Source organism: Poecilia formosa, unplaced genomic scaffold (genome assembly GCF_000485575.1).
Source record: "Poecilia formosa unplaced genomic scaffold, Poecilia_formosa-5.1.2 Scaffold369, whole genome shotgun sequence".
NCBI classification, from domain to species: domain Eukaryota; kingdom Metazoa; phylum Chordata; class Actinopteri; order Cyprinodontiformes; family Poeciliidae; genus Poecilia; species Poecilia formosa.
The window spans coordinates 469,236-480,151 of record NW_006800308.1 but is presented as its reverse complement, the minus strand read 5'-3'; the positions used below and the strand labels follow the sequence as shown (position 1 = coordinate 480,151).

At 38.5% G+C, this 10,916-nt stretch overlaps 1 protein-coding gene and 1 non-coding gene across 2 annotated transcripts in view; one reads left to right on the top strand and one right to left on the bottom strand.

Annotated features, from left to right (window-relative positions):
* The first annotated feature begins 1,828 nt into the window (after positions 1-1,828).
* pcp4b (Purkinje cell protein 4b) overlaps positions 1,829-10,916 on the top strand; it is a 37,785-nt gene continuing 28,697 nt past the window's right edge. Inside the window, exon 1 of the transcript XR_001659073.1 lies at positions 1,829-2,121. The gene's annotated coding sequence lies outside the window, so the exon portion shown is untranslated. The remainder of the gene's footprint in view (positions 2,122-10,916) is intronic.
* trnav-uac (transfer RNA valine (anticodon UAC)) lies at positions 9,218-9,290 on the bottom strand. Its single transcript has one exon. It is a non-coding gene; the product is annotated as a tRNA-Val (tRNA).

Below are 10,916 nucleotides of genomic sequence, written 5' to 3'. Positions count from 1 at the left end.
GTCCTAAAAGCGCAGAAAATCGTTGTTTTGGGATAAAACAATTTTAGACGTTTTACCAGAGGAAATGGGAGTGAATGGGAGAAAGTAAGCAAGATTTTGAGTGGAATTGCACAGGAAGGTAATGGCATTTAAGACTGAACAATAAATGGGACAAAGGGAAGATTTTACTTTTTAAAATACAATGTTAAGCTCAGCATTTTCAGTCCTTTTTCTAATAAACCATCAACAAAACTGGTAGGAAACTAAGTTTTTAACAAGGCATTTGACTTTAAAATGGGAGTTTTTAACATCCAGACATATTAAGCTGTGTAGCAGCGATGCTACACTGAGGGTGGCTCCAGATTGTGCAGCGTCTCACTAACTTTTATAAGCTTCCACTAAAATCCCAACACCATCTGGTGTGCTTGGCACAAGAAAAATGCTTTCCTCTCACCTTAAAATATCCCACACAGGGAAATTTTGCAAACTGTTCTTGCAGACCATGGATCCAAAAAAAAAAAAAAAAAAGTTTCAGCCAGCTCCTGCTTCCACAGGCTCTGACAGTTATGGACACACACACGTCGGGTCAGGGCAGCAGAGGCGATTTTTATTTAATCACTTTCCTTTTTTCCTTTCCATCCATCAGAACTCTACTGGGGCTTCATGGCATTCCAGTAGCAGTAGGTGCACAAGCTTCAGTTTCCATCTACATCACAGCTTTGAGAAAATATTGGTCCTGTCTGAATCAATATCCATTTCCATGCATGGTTCACAAATCAAAGAAAGGCTGCCTGGAGGCTTTTTGGACCAAGTCTTAGGCTATGTTTTCCAAAACTTTACAATGTTTGTCTTTGATACATTGTTTTCTGACAACTGAGTCCAATACTTTATATAAAAAAAGTTATTTTATGCAGTAAAATCACACACTGCTTTAAAATAGTATTGCATCGTTTTTATGGTTGGCTCTCAAACTATGGTGGACGGCATCAGTGGACTCTGAAGTTGGAACTTGGATCAGTGGATGAAATCAAACCCCAATAAAACTTTTTCCAAGTTTGAAAGCCATTTGAGATGTTGCAGCACAACCTAGTAACGATGCACTACTCTCTGTACTTTATACTCTCATTGGGGGAGGCTATAAAGTACTGTTTTCTCATGAAAACTTTATGTGAAAAAAAATTGTCAGTGGCTGCAGGAGATGGGCAGCATCTCCTCTGCTACAACGAAAGAGCAAGTACAGACACCAGATGGATTTAAGCATTTAATATGCAACCTAAGAGTAAAACTGGAATGCAGTTACATAATACAACCAGCCTTTTTTTTAGTTTATTATGCAGTGTTCCCTCTGCAAAAAAATCTGCTGTGTTTTCATGTTTAATTAGGAGAATGAATGAACACAAAGCTCAGTCATTACTGACTCTATTCAGCATTATGTTGTTTTTTTGGAAAACCTAACGAGCTTATTAGAATCGAGTAGACTTTAATTTACAAAATTATTGCCTTGTAAAAGTGAAAAGGTCAAGCATTTAACATCACATTGCCAGGCATTTTGTTTTCCTTGAACTTTTACTTTTAGACACAGCACAACGATGAACAAAATTGAGATTGGGATTTAGAGTGACTGATTTTTTTTAAATTTTTTTTATTGATTTATACAAATAAAAAGCACCATGCATTTGTATTTAGCCTCCTATTCTCATCCGTTCCCCATAATAAGACAGATGGAGTCATTTCTGTGTTCACACCCCCGCATTTGAGCGCAGGCACAGGTGGAAATGACATATCCCCTCTTTGTGAGATAAGTTTGCACTGATGACATGGCGCCTGGTGCATGAAATGCCTCGCAGGAGTGAGAGGCTGTTAATCAGTCGCTCTATTTGGCTGATCATCGTGAAAAAAAGAGCTTACACAGCAGCGCTCCAAGAAGTTGGGTGGTGACTTGGGAGACACATTTGCCCACGGCGTTCCTATTGGTTTACCAGTGACGTGATGACACGGAGGAGTTGTGCTTAACACTTTATAAAGCCGCTCCGTCCGCGGCGAGCCGCTCTTTTAATAAAGACCGCTGAGGCTGAAACTCCGTTTCCATCCCACCTACTGGAAGCAAGCGAAACGTCTGCGATACTTTACACCATGAGTGAGGTAGGACTGGTTTTCTGGTTTTTTTTGTTTTGTTTTGTTTAAAAAAAAAAAAAGTGTCGGAATTTTATCCAAAACACGCACGAATCTTAACCCAGGAAGCGCTTGTTGAAACTGCATTTAAGACCGATTTGATGGTCAGGAAGGTTTCTAAGAGCCACCGTGTTGCTTTACATCGCAATTTTTTAAAAACATTATTCAGTGTATAGTAGTGCTGACAGTTGCTGAGTGTTGGATGGAGCGCAGCAGATCCAGGATGGAAGAGAGGCGCAGCAATGCTGTTCCTACAGATTCACTCCTTTCACCGCTGAATGGGTTGCTTGCTGCACAGCACACGGGAAGAGGCGAAATTCCTGCACCATGTTAACAGGTGCAAAACTTATTAGTCCTTTCTCTGGCACACCTGGATCTCACGCGTTCAGGAAATCTTAGTAATGCAACTTCATCAGCAGATGGACGGGAATCGTACCTGCTCTGATGTGGGTTTATCAGGGAAGTCAAACAAAAATATCTACCATTATCACACAAAACCCAGTCTTCACTCATCCATTTCAAAGTGAAGATTGGGGTGGAAAAAATACCACAGTTTTGCACATTTCCAACAATAAAGAACATTTCTAGCATTGTATTTTTAGCTCTTTTTTTGTATTCCTCCCAGCCCCGTCCAAACAACTCTTTCAGTTGTTTTGAAGGTCTTGACTTCTCCACAGATTGTAGAAAACCAGAGTCAGGCTGGAAACATCTTATATGTTGTGCAGCTAATAATATAATTAAAATTAGTTTTTCTTTTTGACAATAACAGTAAAGAAACAGCAAATCAATTGAGCATTAAAGTCAGGGTCTCCTCATTTTATCAGTCTGAACGTGTGATTTATGCTGTTGAGTGCAGTTTGAAATGCATCTAAAGAACATTTAAAATGGACTATTGTATAAAATACTCCTTTGTACTCGTATGTATTTTTCTTTTTTCTTTTTTTTTTGCATGTGATAAGAATTTGCGGTTGATTCGTTATCTGTGCATAAAATTTGAGAGGACAAAGATAAATATTTTTAGGCAAAGAAAAAATTGCATTAATGTTGTCCAACTGGTTCTGCTTTTTTTCCCGTCACATATACTCTTTGCTTGCTTTTTTTTTTTTTTTTTTTTTTTGAATCTTGAGCAAGTTCTCACTAAAGGAACTTGCATAGAAGGCTGCAGGTCCTCAAGAGTTTATCTGTAGAAATACAGCTTGTCTTTTCTTTAAATAGGTAGATGGGTATCAGCTTCCTTTTCTTCATAGACTGAATATTAATGTTTTTCACTGCTTCAAAGCTAGATGAGTGTATATAAAAAGAAACTATGACAGCAGAGGGATATCTCTTCTCTCTTTTTGGTGTGGTGACACGCTCTTTAACTGGTAATGTTTATTTTAAGAGACAGCAGGAGTCAAGAGTAAACACCAGGATATACATCATCTGGTGTAGTAATATTTACACTCAGTTTAAGTTTTTTGTGGCATGACGTGCAGAAGTGAAGTTCTCAGTTGAAGTTATGGTTGTAATCAGACTTCATAGTTGACTTAACTGAAGCTGGAGCAGTTCAGCGCGTTCTGGATGGACGAGTCTGCAGTGGTCAGCATTGCAGTGCTCGCTCCATCGTTGCTGCTCTGCACTCTTTGCCCTTAAACATCTTTTTTTCCTCCAAATATCCTGGCCAAGAATACAATAATGGGGGCGTGGGGGGGTGAACCTTACTTTGCTGCATTGTAGCACAGGCTACTGGACATTAATGGACTTTACTATAGTTGCACTATAAGCACCAGAAACTATCATGATGATTAATATGAATAATGGCTATTAAACTGGCCAGACTTTGCAATCAAACTCATGGATTTCTGTCTCTAAAGCAGCTGGCGTCTGTTTTAGGGATTGCTTTCCTTTTCTTTAAGGGTAAACTGTGGTTTAACAAACCAACTTCTAAACTCGGTGCACGTTATTCAGAGACATCATAGTCAGCGATAGCCTAGAGAAGTGTTTCTCACTTATCAAGCAACAATCTGTTCATTGCTAACTCACCCAGCCTGATGAACTGGGTAACCAACTCTTCTGGTTTGTTATCTAGCAACAATATGTTCATGACCTGGTGCAACACCAGTTTCAGGTTTCACCACTGTTCCTCCTAACTGCTTAAAAACAAACAACATGGAGTGAATAAATACTGTGGATAAAACAGTAAAGGCCATGCGACCAGTTTGGCAGCATTTCATATATTTAAAACAAATAATTGTCAATATCAGCTGTTTTGAAACACTTTTATATTGATATGTTTTTCAGGCATATCGTCCAACCCTAACTAAGGCGCCTAGAGTATGGAAACCAAAATGGAGGCCAGTCAGTCATGTGAACTGCTGTCCAACATTTGGAATCCAAAGCTGAGAAACACTGGACTTAACTCAAAAAGCAGAGCTACTGTAATAATGAAGTGTTTTACTGATTAAACAATTTACTATAAGTTTCACAGAATGTTTTTGTGATAGATTGAGTGCAGCAGCCTGGAGAAGCCAGCTATGGTTCAAGTATCACGGTTTGAGGAAGTAGCCTGTTGCTGAGGAAGAAGTCTGTTGTGGGGTCGAGTAATTTGTCATGTTGTGCCCTTCATACAAGGAGTTGTATCTTTTACTTGCTTGCAAGCACACAGCTGCAGCTTGCACCTCCATGACTGCTAAGACGGAAGATGAGAGTTTAGGGTGGCTCCCTTTAGAGGGGGTGTAGCATAGAGAATAAAAATACGCAGCAGTTCCTCATCTTTCTTCTCTCGGCCACCTCTCCATTACATATGACTAAATTGTTTTGCATATGATGTAGTGAAAACGGATTAATCAGTGGCAGTAAGAGCTTTAAATGAGGATTACAATAAAAAAAAAACTAAATGTTTCTGAGGGAAGATTGTCTCATGAAGCGCTATCCAGTTGTTTTTTTTTTTCAGGTGTGTTTGTGCAGTGAAATAGTCGCACCATTTTAATTGAATATTTGGTATGAAGGTGAGTACTTTAAGCCTGACGCCTCATTTCTAAATTTAAGACTACATTTTATTTGAAGTGAGAGATTAAGTTGTTGAATTGAGTTGCCATGTCAACCAATCAATAAAGACTAGAGGGTTATCTTTATTTGGAGCGAAGCTTTATTTTAAATATCAGTGAGAGGCTGAAGAATTGACTCCAAAGATGCACAGAAATGTAAGCTATTTAAAATGTGATGTATTTTTGTGACATGTGGGTTATTAAAATGTGAGAGAGACCAAGACCTCCAGCAGACAATCAGAAGGCTTACCACAATCTGAGTTGTGGTAAAATTGTTTTTTTTTTTTCTTTACGGATGATTTGGTGCAGCTGTGATTCATGACTTTAGAAAATAAGCCATCTTACAATGCAGACTTTCTAATCATGTTGTCTATTTCAAAATAATCAGTAAAATCCAATTTACAGAGACTTTTATTACACATAACAATGTGACGGCACATCTGCTTCTAAGATGCATAATTAATAGTGAGAATGGGCTAAAAAACATATGTTATGTAGTTGTCTACTGTCAGTGTCACCATTGGATTATTAGCAACATTTACTTTAACATCTTCCTGCCAATAGGATAAGAGATGGAAATTAGGAACCTGGCTATGATCTCAGGTTTTTAATACATATTGTCCATAAAAAGAAAGAAAGAAATTGAACATGTGCCAAAGTAATCAAGAGAACAAAAAACTGGTGATTATAAGTGTAATCAGCATTGCATGAAGTCACAAGGAGATGGCTTGAAGGTCAAGGGGAGTGGAGGTGTGTGGTTTGCAGAGATGGTGGCAGTAAAAATCCACCACATTTATAAGATTATGATGTGTAAAATATTAATGAATTGGCCTCCATATGACCAATGGTGACCTCTTTAATTTGGGATGCATGGCTTTAGAAAAACATAATTGCAATATTCCAATTACATAATTGGAATTAATACATTACCAACATCCGTAGCAACTAACTCGCATATCCGTCATCCGTCTCTGTTTCCATGGTTACAATGTCCTCGTCCCTCTCCAGGTCCATCTCTGTCTCTATCAAAGTAATCCCTGGGTACTCCAGCTGGGGTTTCTTTCTAAATTGTCCTTAGGTGTGAGTTTGTGGATACATGGTGGTTTGTCCTGTGTGTCTCTATGCTGTCCTGTGATGGACTGTCCAGAGTGGACATAGGCACCAACCGGCCTCTCTTACAACTTTGCAAGGATAATATAGACGATGGATGGAAAACTGATCAGATATTGTAGCTAAGGAGGAACTGCAGCATCACCCATAGTGACGTTGCTGTGATGACTGCTATTCATTGTGTTAGGGGAACTAAGAGGGAACTGAAATCTTGACTTATTTTCATTAATTGGACATGCATAGAAGCCTCACAAATAATCTCTATATCAGTTTGCAGTATTGCAAATGCCATCTAACCTAAAATGCCTCTATTTTAGGTTAAAATGTCATGTAAAGATGGCATCCAACTATGAACTATTTGAACTTACTATCTAGAAACAGGTGGGATTTCAAGATGGTGATGTTTATAAAAAAAATGAGTTTAAACTACTGTATGTTGCTTATATTTGGGAAAAAAAATACCTGATTGTGACATTATTTCTGGAAATTGTAATGACATATTGATTAGCATTAACACGTTTGTGTGGGTGTGGAACTGAAGCGATGTTAAGGGTCCATGCAACAGGTCAAATGACACATTAATCAAATATGTATAACAATTAAAATATACCATCTAACCCACCTTAGGATCGAGTGAAGTTCAAGTTAACTTAATGTTGCTACACTTCTGAGCTATGAAGAGAGGTAAACAAAGAGTCAGCAAATCATTTTGACCAATGAAACTGGTGCCACTAACTGGTTCCATGATGCCATCATTTTTGTTTGTAGAGATTGCTGCCTCCATTGGCTGATCTTTAAGAGGTTAGGCAAAACCGCTTCTTTGTGTCCATATTGTGGAATCATCCTGTGAAAAGGTTTTCTTTTCTTTTTTCGCCGTTTGTTTGATCTAAATGTTCCTACACTGAAGAAAATGGCCTGAAATAAACATGCAACCACTGCAGTGCCATCATGTTACTAAGGCAACAAGGTTGGAGAGTTGTGCCGGAGACTATGCTTGCATTACACAGATATTAAAATGATACACACAACTAATATATAGTACATTTGCTGAATATTCTTCACATAAATCGCCTTTTATTTAATATTACAATGAAGTCACAACATTAATCCGTTTGATTTTGTGAAAGAAACAAAAACACAACAGAAATCCAACTTATTTTAATTTGGCAGTCAACATTTTGGCTTTGTAAAATACTCTTTGCAGTCCTCTGTTTACAGAGAGTAAAACAGCTGATTGATTAGCGTTTCAGGATGAAGTCTTGTCAAGGACCATTTCTTTCAGTTTACGCCGTATGTTTCAGTGAAATCGATGCCCTCTGTTTCCTGCCTGTGTCGTTGAGCTCGAATGTTTTCTGATGAAGCGCTACACCATCATCCTGACAGGGAACCATCAAACACACTGAAAACAAAAGCAATGACAAAAGTGCCTGTAGCTCTGTTGTCCACCTGTGATTTTACAGTTCAATTAATGAGCAATCTGCTCCAACTTCAATAGACGACATATAGCTTATTGCTCGCAGCTGTAACTTTATGACAGTGTTATCTTAGTAGTAGTGGGTGGTATAACTTGTCATTTGAATGCGTTTGCCACAACTGTAAATGTTTTAAAAATGACTGAACCTTTCAATGTTGCAAGGAAGAGAAAGGTGTAGCACCCCTCTTTTAGTCAGCTGACCAGCAGCATGCAGCAAAATGTGGGGAAGTTGGAAAACATTCCTGTGCTGCACGTCTGGGAAGACGTCTGGTCTCGTTGGCTCCTACCAGGATTTTGAACTATAGCAGGGGTGTCAAACTCAATTTCACCGAGGGTCACTTCAGCATATTGGCCCCCCTCAATGGGCCACATTGACGGTACAGATCAGGAGTGCATCCCTGCTAAAACACCCCAGACAAAAGGTTGACTTCCCTCATTCAGGTCTGTAGAGGCTTATAATGAGTCAATGGTCCAGGTGTGTTAGAGAAGGAATGCATCTAAAGTTGCAGATAGTAGCTCTGGAAAACTAGACTTGGGCACCCCTAGCATAAATGTATAAATATACAATGTTAAAAATAAATTAAACACCACTTCATATTGTTAAATAATTGATTTTATGTATTGAAGTTTTAAATATTACATTTGAGTTTCCATGGATGTAAAATTACTGCTTAGTTTAAAAATTACAATATTTAAATCAGTGTTTAAAGGTAAGTAAACAAATAATAAAAACAATCACATGGGCAGACAATATAGACTTTATGCAAAGATTTAGTCTCAGAGGCAACTGAAATCAATTAATTAAAAAAATCCTTTCTGAATATCATCTCATGGACTCTGAACTAAATGCGTCTTTCTGACCGGAGCTGACAGCGTGTTGAAGAGTTATGGACCGGACGCTTTGGAGCGTCTGGTTAGGAAGCGCATTACGAACCTTTGGTTGAAATGTAGTTTGTAGTCAATTCGTGCTCAAAACCTATTTTAAATCAATCATTGGCCTATAAAATGCTGGGGGGCCACATGTGGCCCGCGGGCCTTGAGTTTGACATGTGCATTACACCATAGAACTGCCAATTGGTAATTGAAGTAAAGTAGCTTCGATTTCAAAGAAGCCGACATTGAAGTCAATTGGCAAATGAACCATCACGAAAGAAGAAGACTCTTATTGTCTCACTGCACCCCAAGAGATGCATAACCTACAAAAACCATTTCTGCCTGGTTTCGAACCAGAGACCTTTTGTGTGTAAAGCAAACGTGATAACCACTACACTACAGGAACTGAACTTCTCTGCTTTGTTTCAGTTTGGGGTTCCAAAGTTGATGATGTGAGATGCAACGCATGAAAATTTCAACTGAGGCTTTCACTCAGATGCCTGGATTCAGAGTACAGACCATGACACCACAGAACCTTGTTGACCTTTAGTAAACACCTGTGATGAATAGAACATGCAAAACCTGTTTCTGTCTGGTTTCGAACCAGAGACCTTTTGCATGTAAAGCAAACGTGATAACCACTACACTACAGAAACTCATGCTCTCTGCAGTGTTCCTGGTAGATGATCGAAAAGTTGTTGGAGTTGTTAGAGACTAATGTCAACGATGGGCATGGAACAATGTCAAATACTTACAGATCCTCTCAGAGAGCACAGTAGCTTGGTGAACAAACTGTCAGACTTATACTTGTGCCTAATTTCACATTACAGTCCATAAACTAAGCCTGGGATCNACTCAGATGCCTGGATTCAGAGTACAGACCATGACACCACAGAACCCTTGTTGACCTTTAGTAAACACCTGTGATGAAGAGAACATGCAAAATCTGTTTCTGTCTGGTTTCGAACCAGAGACCTTTTGCATGTAAAGCAAACAGGATAACCACTACACTACAGAAACTCATGCTCTTTGCACTGTTCCTGGTAGATGATCCACATTTTGTCAGAGACTAATGTCAATAATGGGCATGGAACAATGTCAAATACTTACAGATCCTCTCAGAGAGCACAGTAACTTGGTGAACAAACTGTCAGACTTATAATTGTGCCCAATTTCACATTACAGTCCATAAACTAAGCCTGAGATCAAAGAAATGTATTAAAGATGTCATTAGCAGAGACAAATGGTTCTACAGAGACTTGGCTAAATGGATAAAAAATAAAACCAATACTTACAAATAAAAGATAGTTCAAAAATAAAATTAACACATTAAAATAAAAAAATATCTCTGAAATACAATCAACACTTGAAAGTTAAAAATGGTTCAAAAATAATATTAACACTTCAAAATACAAAATCTCTGGAAAATAAAATATTATGTATGTTGTTTTGAAAAACATTAGAATATAAGCACTTTTATCAAACTTTCATTGTGGTAAGATCATGTCAGTTCTTAAATCCATGGAAACTCAACAGTTTGTAAGGTAGGTGAGTTAGCTCAGCAGGTTAGAGCACTGTGCTGGTAATGCTGAGGTTGTTGGTTCAAACCCCGTATGGGGCAATTCATGTGTAAGGTGTTTTAGACAATCAACACTTCAAAATAAATAAGGGTTCAAAAATAAACTCAACACTTTACAATAAATCAGGGTTCAAAAATAAAATCAACACTTTACAATAAATAAGGGTTCAAAAATAAAATCAACACTTTACAATAAATAAGGGTTCAAAAATAAAATCAACACTTCAAAATTAAAAATGGTTCATTTATGTTTTCGCATCCACCTGAATAATATGTAGTTGCGCCCCTGGTTGTGTTAATCCATTTGAGGAGCCATGACGACGCAGAAGTTAATTAGACTGTAACATGCGCAGTCCGCTGCTCAACCACTGCGGACGCGGCTCCGCTACTGCGAAAAATTAAAAACCGCTGAAAGTAACTCATCCAGCGGATTTAGCAAATGGAGCCTCCTGGGTTCACGTTACCCAGGAGAGCGGCGCTCTGGATGAGCTGCAGACGTAACATCTGTCCGTTTCGGAGAAGCGAAACCACGCAAATAAATAAATAAATAAAAAATCCTGGTAAAAGCGCACACCGGACCGCACAGGGTAAAACACTCAGAGTTCAGTTGATCTGTTTGGATCAGACAGATCCAACTGACTGATGAATTAGCGCAGATTTTTCTGGAGACGGGGACCAGAAGGAAGTTGTTCAGACCCCAGCG